Below are 11,064 nucleotides of genomic sequence, written 5' to 3'. Positions count from 1 at the left end.
AACCTTTCTGAGAGCAAGTTAAGTGAGCATGGATGTTTGACTAGACTAGGTCAGTAAGTCAGCCATCTCTCTCTCTCTCTCTCTCTCTCTCTCTCTCTCTCTCTCTCTCTCTCTCTCTCTCTCTCTCTCTCTCTCTCTCTCTCTCTCTCTCTCTCTCTCTCCTCATCCCACATGCTGGCATGCAGACCGGGTAATTGCACATTCTGCATGATTTTGATTGATATTTTCAACCTATAGCACACTATAATTCGCGTATTACATGCGTGCGTCCTTAATCTGCCATCCATCAAGCTCTCTCGTCACACAACTTAACCAATAGTACTAGCAATTATTGGTTCTTTTCTTCACAGCTGATAATCTTGGTGCTAACATTTTTCTCTCCTCTCTTGTACTGCGCAGAGGCAACACCTAAGCGAATGCTTCAGCTGATGGGCACCAAGGGAATCTGCATACTTAACTTCACATTATTGGCCGTGACAACCATGAATAAGTGTGCGTACATTGAACAGTAATAATCTATTAACAAATCCATGGGAAGCAAAGCTTGCTCAAAGTAATTATCTTGCTTGCTTACCATCATTCGTACATGCATATGGTATATAGCTAGGTTCTCAAGCTAGCTAGAAGCTTCATTTTTGTTATCTTATTAGCTTGTATGTTAGGTGACATACACCAGACTCTGCCGAAGTTTAGAGTCATATACACGCTGCCGTGTATTGACTGTCCAGGTGATATATGATCTTGCAAGATCAACAGCGAAACCTAGCTTGCTGACATGACTAACGATCTAGCTATGTGTCATTGCCCGTCACGCTGACAGCAAGACGCATCAGAAGAAGCAACAGCCGGCGGCGGGCTGTGACCTGACCCTGTCCATCGGCAGGTGCGAGGAGCAGGCGGCGAGCAGCGACAACGACGGTTCGAGCTCGACCACCGAGGAGGCTGCTGCGCCTGCGAGGGAACGAGGAGCCGTCGACCACCGCCGCTCCGCCGCAGCCACCACCGGTCTGAAACTTGATCTGAACCTCGGCCTCGCCGCTCGTCATTTCACTCCAGGAGCCGTCACGGGCCGGGCTGTCTCGTGATAAACAGTTTGGGCCGCAGATGCGTTCGGGACGGTCGCAGTCACGAACTGTGGTACAATGTGATGTGATTGGACCACTGTGGATTTGGCTGTGAGACAAGTGGGCGTAGGGAATGAGCAAAGAACACTGGAGCCACGAGGAAAAAAAGGATTCCTTGACGCCGACTATTCGCCCGGCCGGCCGCGATGATTTCCTGCAGATTCTTCCGGCGACAAACTCCAGAAAAGTTATGGCTGCCACCCAGGCTAGGCACCTCCTCTTTGACATTGCACCAAGCAAAAAAAAAGTTATGTGTGGATCTGATGAAATTGTGCGTCAATTAGGGCATCTCCAACGCCGACCCGTAAACCTCCCATAACCGTCCAGACGGATCGCGGAAGTCATCCAACGCAGACATGTATCAGTCCACGGAGAGGTACGGACGCGATTTCTCCCGTAAACCGGAGACAAACGTGGGGAGGTTTGTGGGAGTCCGGACATGCAAAACGTCACTCTCCGCCACCCACCCAAAAGGAAGGCCGAGCCCGCGCTTTTGTAGCACCCCGCACTATTTCCGCGCCAAAATCCCCCACTCTCCTCTTCCACTCCCCGCCGCTCTCCGCTCAATTCCCGCTCTTTTCTCCCACCCTCTAATTCCCTCCGCTGCTGACGCATGGAACCGTCAAACCTGTCGGAGATGGAGGCGCGGAGGTGCCGGAGGATCCGAGCATCACGCTCGCTCGGAAGATCAGCTCGAAGACGCGGCAAAATCGCCACATCAAAGCGAAGGTCACAAAGGAGGAGAAGATGAGGAAACGTCTGGCCGCCGGTGGGCCTGGTGTTGGCGATGGGCATGGTGGACAGGTCCGATGGGGTGGGAGGAGAGGCCGTGGTGGACGCCACCAAGCGCGGCTATAGTACTGACAGCGTCGTGGCCGAAGCCTTACAAGCCTCCGAGCTACTACGCCGCCAAGTAGATAGGTGCAAGCCCCACCGGTACGGTTCCTTACATCGACGATGTTAACACGGCGCCGCTCTTCTCGGAGTATTCTTCGCCATCCCTCGTCCGTGCGAGGACGGCGGGCGGAGAGCAGATGGGTGCCCGCACGTTGTTTGTTGCATATTGCCAAGAGCGGGGGAGCCGACGTACGACACGGATAGAGAGATGCTCGATATCATCCACGACAGAGGTGAGGGAGAAGGAGGGGGATATGAGGACGGGCAGGTGGAAGACTCGGATCCCACCAAGTCCGACAACTACCAGCAGTAGCAGTCCTACACCCAAACGGACACGTAGCAGTCCTACACCCAGACCGGCGATCGCACACAACAATAACAACATTGGGCCGCTGGAGAGCAGCATCCGGAGGAGGGGGGAGGAGGAGGACGGCGAGGACGTTGATCCAGATGATACAGCCGGCGATCCGAAGAAGAAGGGTAGAGGAGAAAGCTTCAACATGCGGGAGGACGAGCTGCTGTGCGACGCATGGTTGGCCACAAGCCTTGATCCTGTCCAAGGGACGTAGCAAAAGGACACAACCTTTTGGAAGAACATTCACATATGATTCCATGAGCACAAACATTTTGCGCCCTACTCCGACACGTTGATCCGCAACCGTGAGTGGAAGTCCCTCAACCGGGGCCGTATGTCAGCAGGTGCAACCGGAGCGGTTGAACAGGGCCCCAAAAATTGGAGGGGCCCCGGCTGCAGGTAATTGTAAGGTGTTAAACAGAGCATTAATTGGAGTAAAAAAATGATGGAAATGTTGGACCCCAAGGCAGCTGCTTCTCCCTCCAATCCATCACCTCTCTCTCTCTCTCTCTCTCTCTCCAAATGCATTGCTGCTATTCCAAAAAATCAATTTCACAGGCCCCAAATTAACTCATGGACCCATCGTTTCCTCCCCATCTTGATTCTTTTCCAATTCTCCTCCGGACTAATGCTTCACGATTTCCCAAAAGAAAGGCATTAGTGGCAGCAAATTGGCGTGGTCATGTACTCCAATCTTATATATATTGGGGAGTTCTTCTCTCAATTCTCATGTGCTCTTGTGCATCATTTAGAACCCTGTAGCGATTGGAGTTGCCCCTTGAACTGCTTTGTCGCTGACCTACAATGAACCATCCGAGCTTCATTTGCAGTCTCCTATGATCTAAAACTACAGAGTCCTGGTAAGGTTGTGGCAGTTCTCGGCACCCTATTCTTTTATTAGTTTATAAGTAGACTAGTACATCCAGTGGTGTAATTCTTTCTTTAACCTGTGCATCTGGTGGTGTAATTCTACATGAACATTATATTGCTGCAATGAGAACACACTATACATTGTAATCCGCCCTTTCAAATGTCGGGGCCTAAATTTTGATTCGCACAAGGCCTCTGATTTTCGAGGTACGGCCCTGCCCTCAACCATCAATGGTAAACCATCCAAGAGGCCGTCTCCAAGTATTGCGGGCACTTGAAGCAACTCATCGCATGGTGGTCTAGCAGTGCACAACCCACCGAGCAAGTAAGTTGATCACTAGCCGAATATTCTTTAGTTTTGTTTATCACTAGCCGAAGATGCTCTAGTTTTGTTGATCACTAGCCGGAGATGGTCTAGTTTTGTTGGTCACTAGACAGATATGCATTGTTTCACTTTTGAAGCCCACTCGTGCTTGTGTGGTGTACAAGAAGTTGGAGAAGAAGTCCTTCACCGTCATGCATTGTTGGTTGAAGTTGAATAGGCAGCCAAAGTGGAACATTTTCATTGCCAAGACTGCCGCCCAAGCAAATGAAGAAGAAACCGGTGACCCTATCAACCCAGCCCAAGAACCGCTGAAGAAGGTTAGAAGAAATCCGCGGGGCAAGAAATGGGAGGATGAGAGGGCGAACTGAGAAGGTGGGGCGGCCAAGCTGACGGAGAGGTCCAAGGAGATCTTGGCGAAGAGGAAGAGGCATGCGTGAGGCGCTCAGACATCAAGGAGGAGCGAAAGGCATAGAGCTTCAAGCAGTTGATAGATGCGACGGAGAAGAAGATCAAGCTCGAATAGAGGAGGATCATGATCGAGGAGAAGAAGGCCATGCCCGAGGAAAACAGGGTGAAGATCGCCCCCAATGCGGAGGACGCCAAGATGTTGACCTTGAATATCGGCTCTTTGGATGCCGGCGCAAGAATTACCGTGCAATCCGTCCGCTACGAGATGGTAGAGTGACAGAAAGATCAGTTGGCGGCGGCACAAGATGAGGACGCGGGAGAGGCGGAAGTGGACGCAGACGCGGAGGCTGCCTACACAGCGGCGACGACACCTCCTTGACCGAGAAGCATCTTGCTGGGATGGCCGAGTCCGGCAGGGCTGAAATGCACGGACTGCCGGACTGATGTTCTTTGGATTCAGACATGTAAAAACTAAGCATATTTGCCTCCTTTTGGTCGTGATTGGGGATGCGATCCGGCGCGTTGTATGGACCGGCATAAATTTGAATTTAAATCTACTGGCGGACAAATGCGGCTATGGTTGAATGACACCCTACCATATCTTTGTTCGCGGACTGGTTCCTCTTATCCGCGGACGAATACATCATTTCTTAGGGTTACTGTTGAAGATGCCCTTATGGCACCTCGATGGACGCGAGGGTCCAAATCCTGCCCGTTTTCAGTGATTCCCTTCCGTATATGTCGCTGTGCTATTCAGCCGCACGGATTCAGCTGGATGGGAGGCAAGCGCTTAGCTACAAGCCTACAAGCGTTGTTGGATATACTCCACGTACAAAAATATTTTTATTTTCTTATATTTTTCTCAAGCATTGGACATAGACTTAGAGAAGGCGATCTTAATCGACTGTCCCTGCAAAAAAGGTTTTAATAGAATAAGTAACTCGCCAGAAATTTAGTTCGAACCGTCAAAGGGGATTGTACGGGGAAAATCGCCTCGAGCTCCCGCGACGCGCATCACAGGAGTAACCTAGCGCCGCCACCGCCGGGAACCCCTACTCCCCTTCTCCTCTCCCTCGCCGTCGCCAGAGGGCGTGGCCTGACAAAGCCCGGTAGACGCCAGCGCCGGCGGGTCAGTTTCTTCCTCCTCGCTTGGTGGCAGCTGGTGCGGCACGGCGCGGCGCGAGCGGGGGGTGCAGCGACGCATATTCGGTGCTCTGGGCGCCGTGTTCACACTGGAGGCTCCTTGACCACGAGCAGGGGATGGAACTGGGCTACCGAGGGTTCATTAAGCTCACGAGCAACGAGCTTTTGGTCCAGCCCTAATGGTGAACTTTAACTTCCCATGCCAAATCATAGAAAAGTTCCAACTCCAAACTCAATAATTCCGTGATTGGGTGTTCGTCTCGCATTCCGTCACATGGAACCGAATCCCTAGGCCTAAGAAAAAGTTGCCATGCTCACATAATGGGTTGGGAAGAAAGTCTTTGAAGGGTAACTTTGGGTCTATGTCTGCTTGACTTTGCCAATTCGTTCATCAAATGTTGAAAGTTCAAACAGGGCTCTGACGCTTCTGGCAGGTTTGAAAAGAATAACCGGCAGAGGCAATAATTCCCGGAGAGCTTTGGATGGTTGCTCTCTGAGGCAACTGTCACAGCATGCCGTTGAAAAACACAGCAGAGTACCGTACACGATGGTGTGCGTGGAAAAAATATATCGAGAGCAACTAATCAAGTGAAAAGTTCTGGATGAAGGTTACTCACATGCAGCTGATATTCACTGGAAATTATACTACCAAACCTTTTCATTTCCTATCTCTTACGTACTACTCCCTATGTGACACTGCATATTTCAAAAAAGTGCTGTCTCGATAACGTACGGGCATCCACATGTATCACGTGGTTGAAAAAGAATTAGCGCTAGTTGATTATTCACAGAAAAAAAAAAAGAGGATCGGCTAGTTGAATGTTTCGTGAGGCAGCAACGCTAAGTGCACACACAAGCATGGCCGGAGCGTTTGTGCTTTGCGTGTGTTGCATGCATTGCGGCGCCGTGGATGCTTTGGAGTTTTAGTTTCCCTGAAAAGGAAAGGAAATGCGAGCGAGACGATGCCGTCCGGCAGGGAACCACGAACTGGGGTGCTGCCTTTTTAGGGCTTTTTGGACGGAGCATACTTTTCCACTTGGTTCGGCAGGATAAAAAGTCACCCGAGTTGGTAGCATTGGGAATTCGTATCCAACACAAACCCTCGTGCACGTGCACCTAATCGATCCAAAAGTTTGGATATATCGAAATCCGATAAGTTAAGTGCTCCCTTCGTAAAGAAATATAGGATCGTTTAGATCACTACTTCTAAACAATCCTATATTTCTTTACGGAGGGAGTACGTACGCACATGCTCAAACTCCCAAGGCGATAGTTTTTTTCCTTCCTTGCGAGCTACTCCTAGACATCTAGGATTTTCACGTCCCCATTAGAGCCGCCGCCGATCTGTCAGGGCCTTAGAGTCATGGAGGCCTGGTGGACATCGGTCCTTGTGGACGGGAGGACTCCTGATTCGGTTTTTAGGTGTTCTTTTTAGTTTGTTTAAAATTTATGTCCTGCTCAAGAAGCGAGGCGGCGGCTCCATAGAAATGGAATAAAATTTTCACACCAAGCCCATGTTCCGGCTATTGAATAGTTTCAGTAGTTGTTTACTAATTCTAATGCATTCACCTACGTATCCCATTTGGAACGCTAGAAATATATTATATTGAACGCACGTAGGCGATAATGTGGATCAACACGGCATGCGGAAAGACAAGTACATAGTTTGATAATCCTAAATTCCACCTGATTTTTAAAATAATAAGACGATGCATGTGTGTTGCAATGGAGTATAAATATTCTACTACATTAGCTTATGATTTGCCTGTCCATATTAATGCGATTGTGTAAATAAATGTTTATCAAATTCTGCCCGTGATTTACCTTATATTTTAATGAGAAGTTTGATAAGTAAATTAGAATTGGTTCAAGAGATAAGTAAATTAAGGTGATTAATTATCATACAGAAAATGTTGGATGAAGGGGTGGTGGAAAAAAAAGTGAAACATGGAAGCTTATATTTTTCTAAGTAGTATAGAGATAGAGAAGTCTTCATGATAGTTCAAGAAGCGGCACCGTCTTTGATTAGTTTCAAACAGTAATACTCCCTCCGATCCTTATTACATATCGCTCAAACAGATGTATTCGGATGTATTTCAGTGTTATGCCACTTCTTTCGTCTTTGAAAAAAATGCCTATATATTTCATGTGAAGTCACCCGCAAAACAAATATCCTGTGAAGTCAAATGGTGGGACCAAGTTTCTTGAAAAAGGTATTGACTAGTATGGTATCAAATTAATAACATTAGATACACAACAATATTTATTTATGTACCATAACTATCTGGTATTGTAGTTGTTACTAAGTTGAGAGGTTTTCCTACAATTTCGTCGAACTATCCCCGTTTGATTTCTGACAAAATTTATAGGCCTTTTTTTTTCAGAAACGGAGGGAGTACTTGTTATGCAAAACACCAGCACGGACTTTAACCTCTACTAGCTACACTTAGCTGCCCGACTTGATTAGATTAGTCTTGCACGCAGAAAAGCTGGCAAGACTAGTATACACATGTTCCTTCCTCGGCTAGCATACGTAGGTCGTCGAAGTTAGCTATTGTCTCATTGATCGTGATGGCAATGGCCATGAATAGTACTCCCTCCGTCTCTCAAAGTAAGTGTCCTAACTTTTTTACTAACTTCAGTATTCCCTCTGTTTTAAAATAAATGTCTTATATTTTGGGACGGATGGAGTACAAAATTATATCAAGGTTAAGGCACTTATTTTGAGATGAAGGGAGTAGATAGATAGAGGCATCGCATTTTAGTTTTTTTTTATGTGGCTTGTCCATATATAGCGTGTGTCCACTGGAAACGTCCAATATGTTCGACATATGTGCATGCATGCCCAAGTAAGCGTGTCCGTACGCACATCTGTATGGCATATATTTATCTTACGTTCCAGAGGTTGAGCTTTGTCAAACTCTTCGAACGGTCTCGATGACTAATATGAAACGGAGGGAGTACAATTCAGACCTCTTGCTTGATTGCGTGCGTACGTACGTACTGCATGCGCTATGCCATGAAATTCAAATTGTCATTTCTCCGGCGATAAGTGTGTGTACATACGCATCCATCCCATCGTAACCACTAATCACCGTTCCCATCTCGGTCGAATGTGCGTTAGACAACGCCACAACGGCAGTACATCTTCGGGAATTTGCACCTGAGGTACAGAACTATTTCTATTTACTTTCTACGGAAAGACCATATATTAAGTAGCACCAATCTTTACAGAAATATCCTTGCAGACATAAAAAAATACATAAGTCCTTGGGGCCTCCGTCTCAGAAAAAAAAACTTGTTGAAACCAAGGAGCTTGTACATACATATTTGTGCTGATCGTTTCAGTAATAAAAGCTCAGCGGCAAAGCTCCTCACGGTAAAGGTTCCCATCGGAGCCATTGATCCTCATTCCAGTCCCATCTCTAATGTTGACTGGAGAGTGGAAAGACATCCCCCAGTCTTTGCATCTAGAGATACACACAACCAATTATTACAAAGTTCAGCAAGTCTCGAAACTACAAGAGAAAATTTCAAGAAGCAATAGGCTACTAACACATTCAGAACTCACATGTAACAAAGTTTACTGTTAAGATACTGCAACATGGACTAGCATGACAACCACCTGATAATTATAGGAATAAGAACATAGATTGCAAAGAGTTTAACAATTTCTTCTTATAAATAGCAGTACATTGTATGTTTTTCTTAAAGAGTAACATAGATTACTAACACCAACAAAAATATGTGTGCATAGCATCCTGGGATCCGCTGAAGTTAATTACCAAACAAGTGCCGATTCCCATCTCGAATGTAGTACATTTAATCAACTACATAGGGATAGCTCGGTGTAAAAACAATGTAGACAACATATTAGTACAAAAGCCTATTTTAAATCCCAACTTATAGTTATAGGTCCAATTTAACAATGCTAGCCTAGTTTTAGATAGTGGCAGTTAGTTCTATCTTAGTATTTTTTAAAAGATGAAAAAAAAAACTCATATAGTATGCAGGAAATGCAAATTACAATGTGCGCCATTTCATGTCATGTGCAAGAACATTGGGAGGTCAATAAATTCCTATTGAACATTTGTATATGAAAGTTATATTGGTATTCCTTTTGGTTGAATTTTTGTTGGTTCTCCATTCTAGCATCCTCCGCACTCATGGGCTGTTAGATTCTAGAACTTCAAACATGCAAAACCACCCAATTAGCGGTTTAAGGTTTTAAAACAATTTAATAGTGAATGCTATAAAGGTGAAACATGATAAATATCACCACCCAACAAAATCATCTATGTTTTATATAACTAAAACAAAAAATGAAAATGAATTTGTAGGTTATTGTTTCATAGCATTCTCTAGAAAATGAATATTTTCACTTTTAAGGCCTAGAATAATAAAATTATTTTTCCAACCAAATCTAGGGTTGATCGCTAACACTTTTAGAAATTTTAAGGTATAATTAAGACATTTTCATGGAATAGGGTTGAAGCTAGAGCATGCACAACTATCCAAATATTGAATATAGAATTTTTGCTATAATGTTAACATGTAAAAGACTCTCCCATTTCCCAAATTATGCAACAGGGGAAGGCATATAGAACATGGAAAAGGCAATACAAAATTGCTTATTCTCCACATCGCACCTAGCAATTTTTTTAACCAAAGTTTTAGGATGTCTAAATTCTTTGACATTACATAAATAGTTGTATTTTATAGTGATTTTGTGAGGGTTATCATTCTGTGCCACTCTTTACATCCATGAAGTTTTTCATATTTTTAGAAGTCTCAAAATAAAATCATTTTTTAAAACAGAACTAGGGTTCATTTTAATAGGTTTAGAAAACTTAAGGTTTAATTTAGATAATTGCATAGTTTGGGTTTGAAGTCAGATCAGGCACACAAACTCAGTGTTCAAAATAGACTTTTCTCTTTATAATTGGCGTGTTAAATACTCTCATGTTCCATCCTTACGCAAGAGAGAAGGACGTAAACAACACTGAAAATCAGCACAATATTTTATTGATGAAAAGCAACACGAACTTGATTAATGTATAGATCCAAGTGGTTATATTCATTAAACATATTTAAAAAAGTATATACTCCATCCCACAATATGCGTATACATTTTTTTGTGTGGGGGAATGCAATATACACGCATACACTCACATAGAATCTTTTTTACATTTTTCGTTCATCTAGATGACCGAGTAGGCAAAAAAATGCACTTCGACACAATCTCATGAATTAATTAATGTTTGAAAAATTATACTCTTTTTTGGGGGAAACACTCCTAGCATGCTACATCTAGATTGCTATGGAAAGAATTTCAAAAGGCTGTGTCATTGTCCCTATCTATATTCTAAACTGAGATATCAACTGTTGCAAGCTTTTCTCTTTTTTCCTGCCCTAAGAATGTGGTCCCAAAGTCCACAATTCATTTCCCATACGTAGAGAATGCTTCATTTTCTTCAATAGTGATGTCCCTAGCTTTGCTAGGTGCATTAATGTTGATAGGTAATCACAAACTGCTACCTTGACTTGATGGTGTTTTATCCTGTAAGGTTCCAACGGTAGCCACATACATAAACTGTCGACTATAAATCCCATGAGGACAGGAGAATTTTGCAGCATAGTTGATCTAATCCATGGAACTATTCCAGCCATGTAACTATGCGACTTTGCCAAGCCAAATATGTGCCCCTCTTACACATACATTTTTTTATAAGGAGGTTAATCCTCTTACACATACATATCATGGCACTCGTATATACACATTTATATACGTTAATAATTCATATACGTCTAGCTAACCATCACTTTTCTCCAATTAATACAAGGCAACTAATGGAGTTAGGAACTTGAACTCTACATATGCTTCTTCAAATTGAATTTTCCAAACGAATAAAGCCATTTCCACATGCATTCACACACGCTTT

Source organism: Aegilops tauschii, chromosome 7, assembly GCF_002575655.3.
Source record: "Aegilops tauschii subsp. strangulata cultivar AL8/78 chromosome 7, Aet v6.0, whole genome shotgun sequence".
Lineage (NCBI taxonomy): Eukaryota > Viridiplantae > Streptophyta > Magnoliopsida > Poales > Poaceae > Aegilops > Aegilops tauschii.
The sequence above is the reverse complement of the archived record's forward strand: the minus strand, read 5'-3'. Positions refer to the sequence as shown.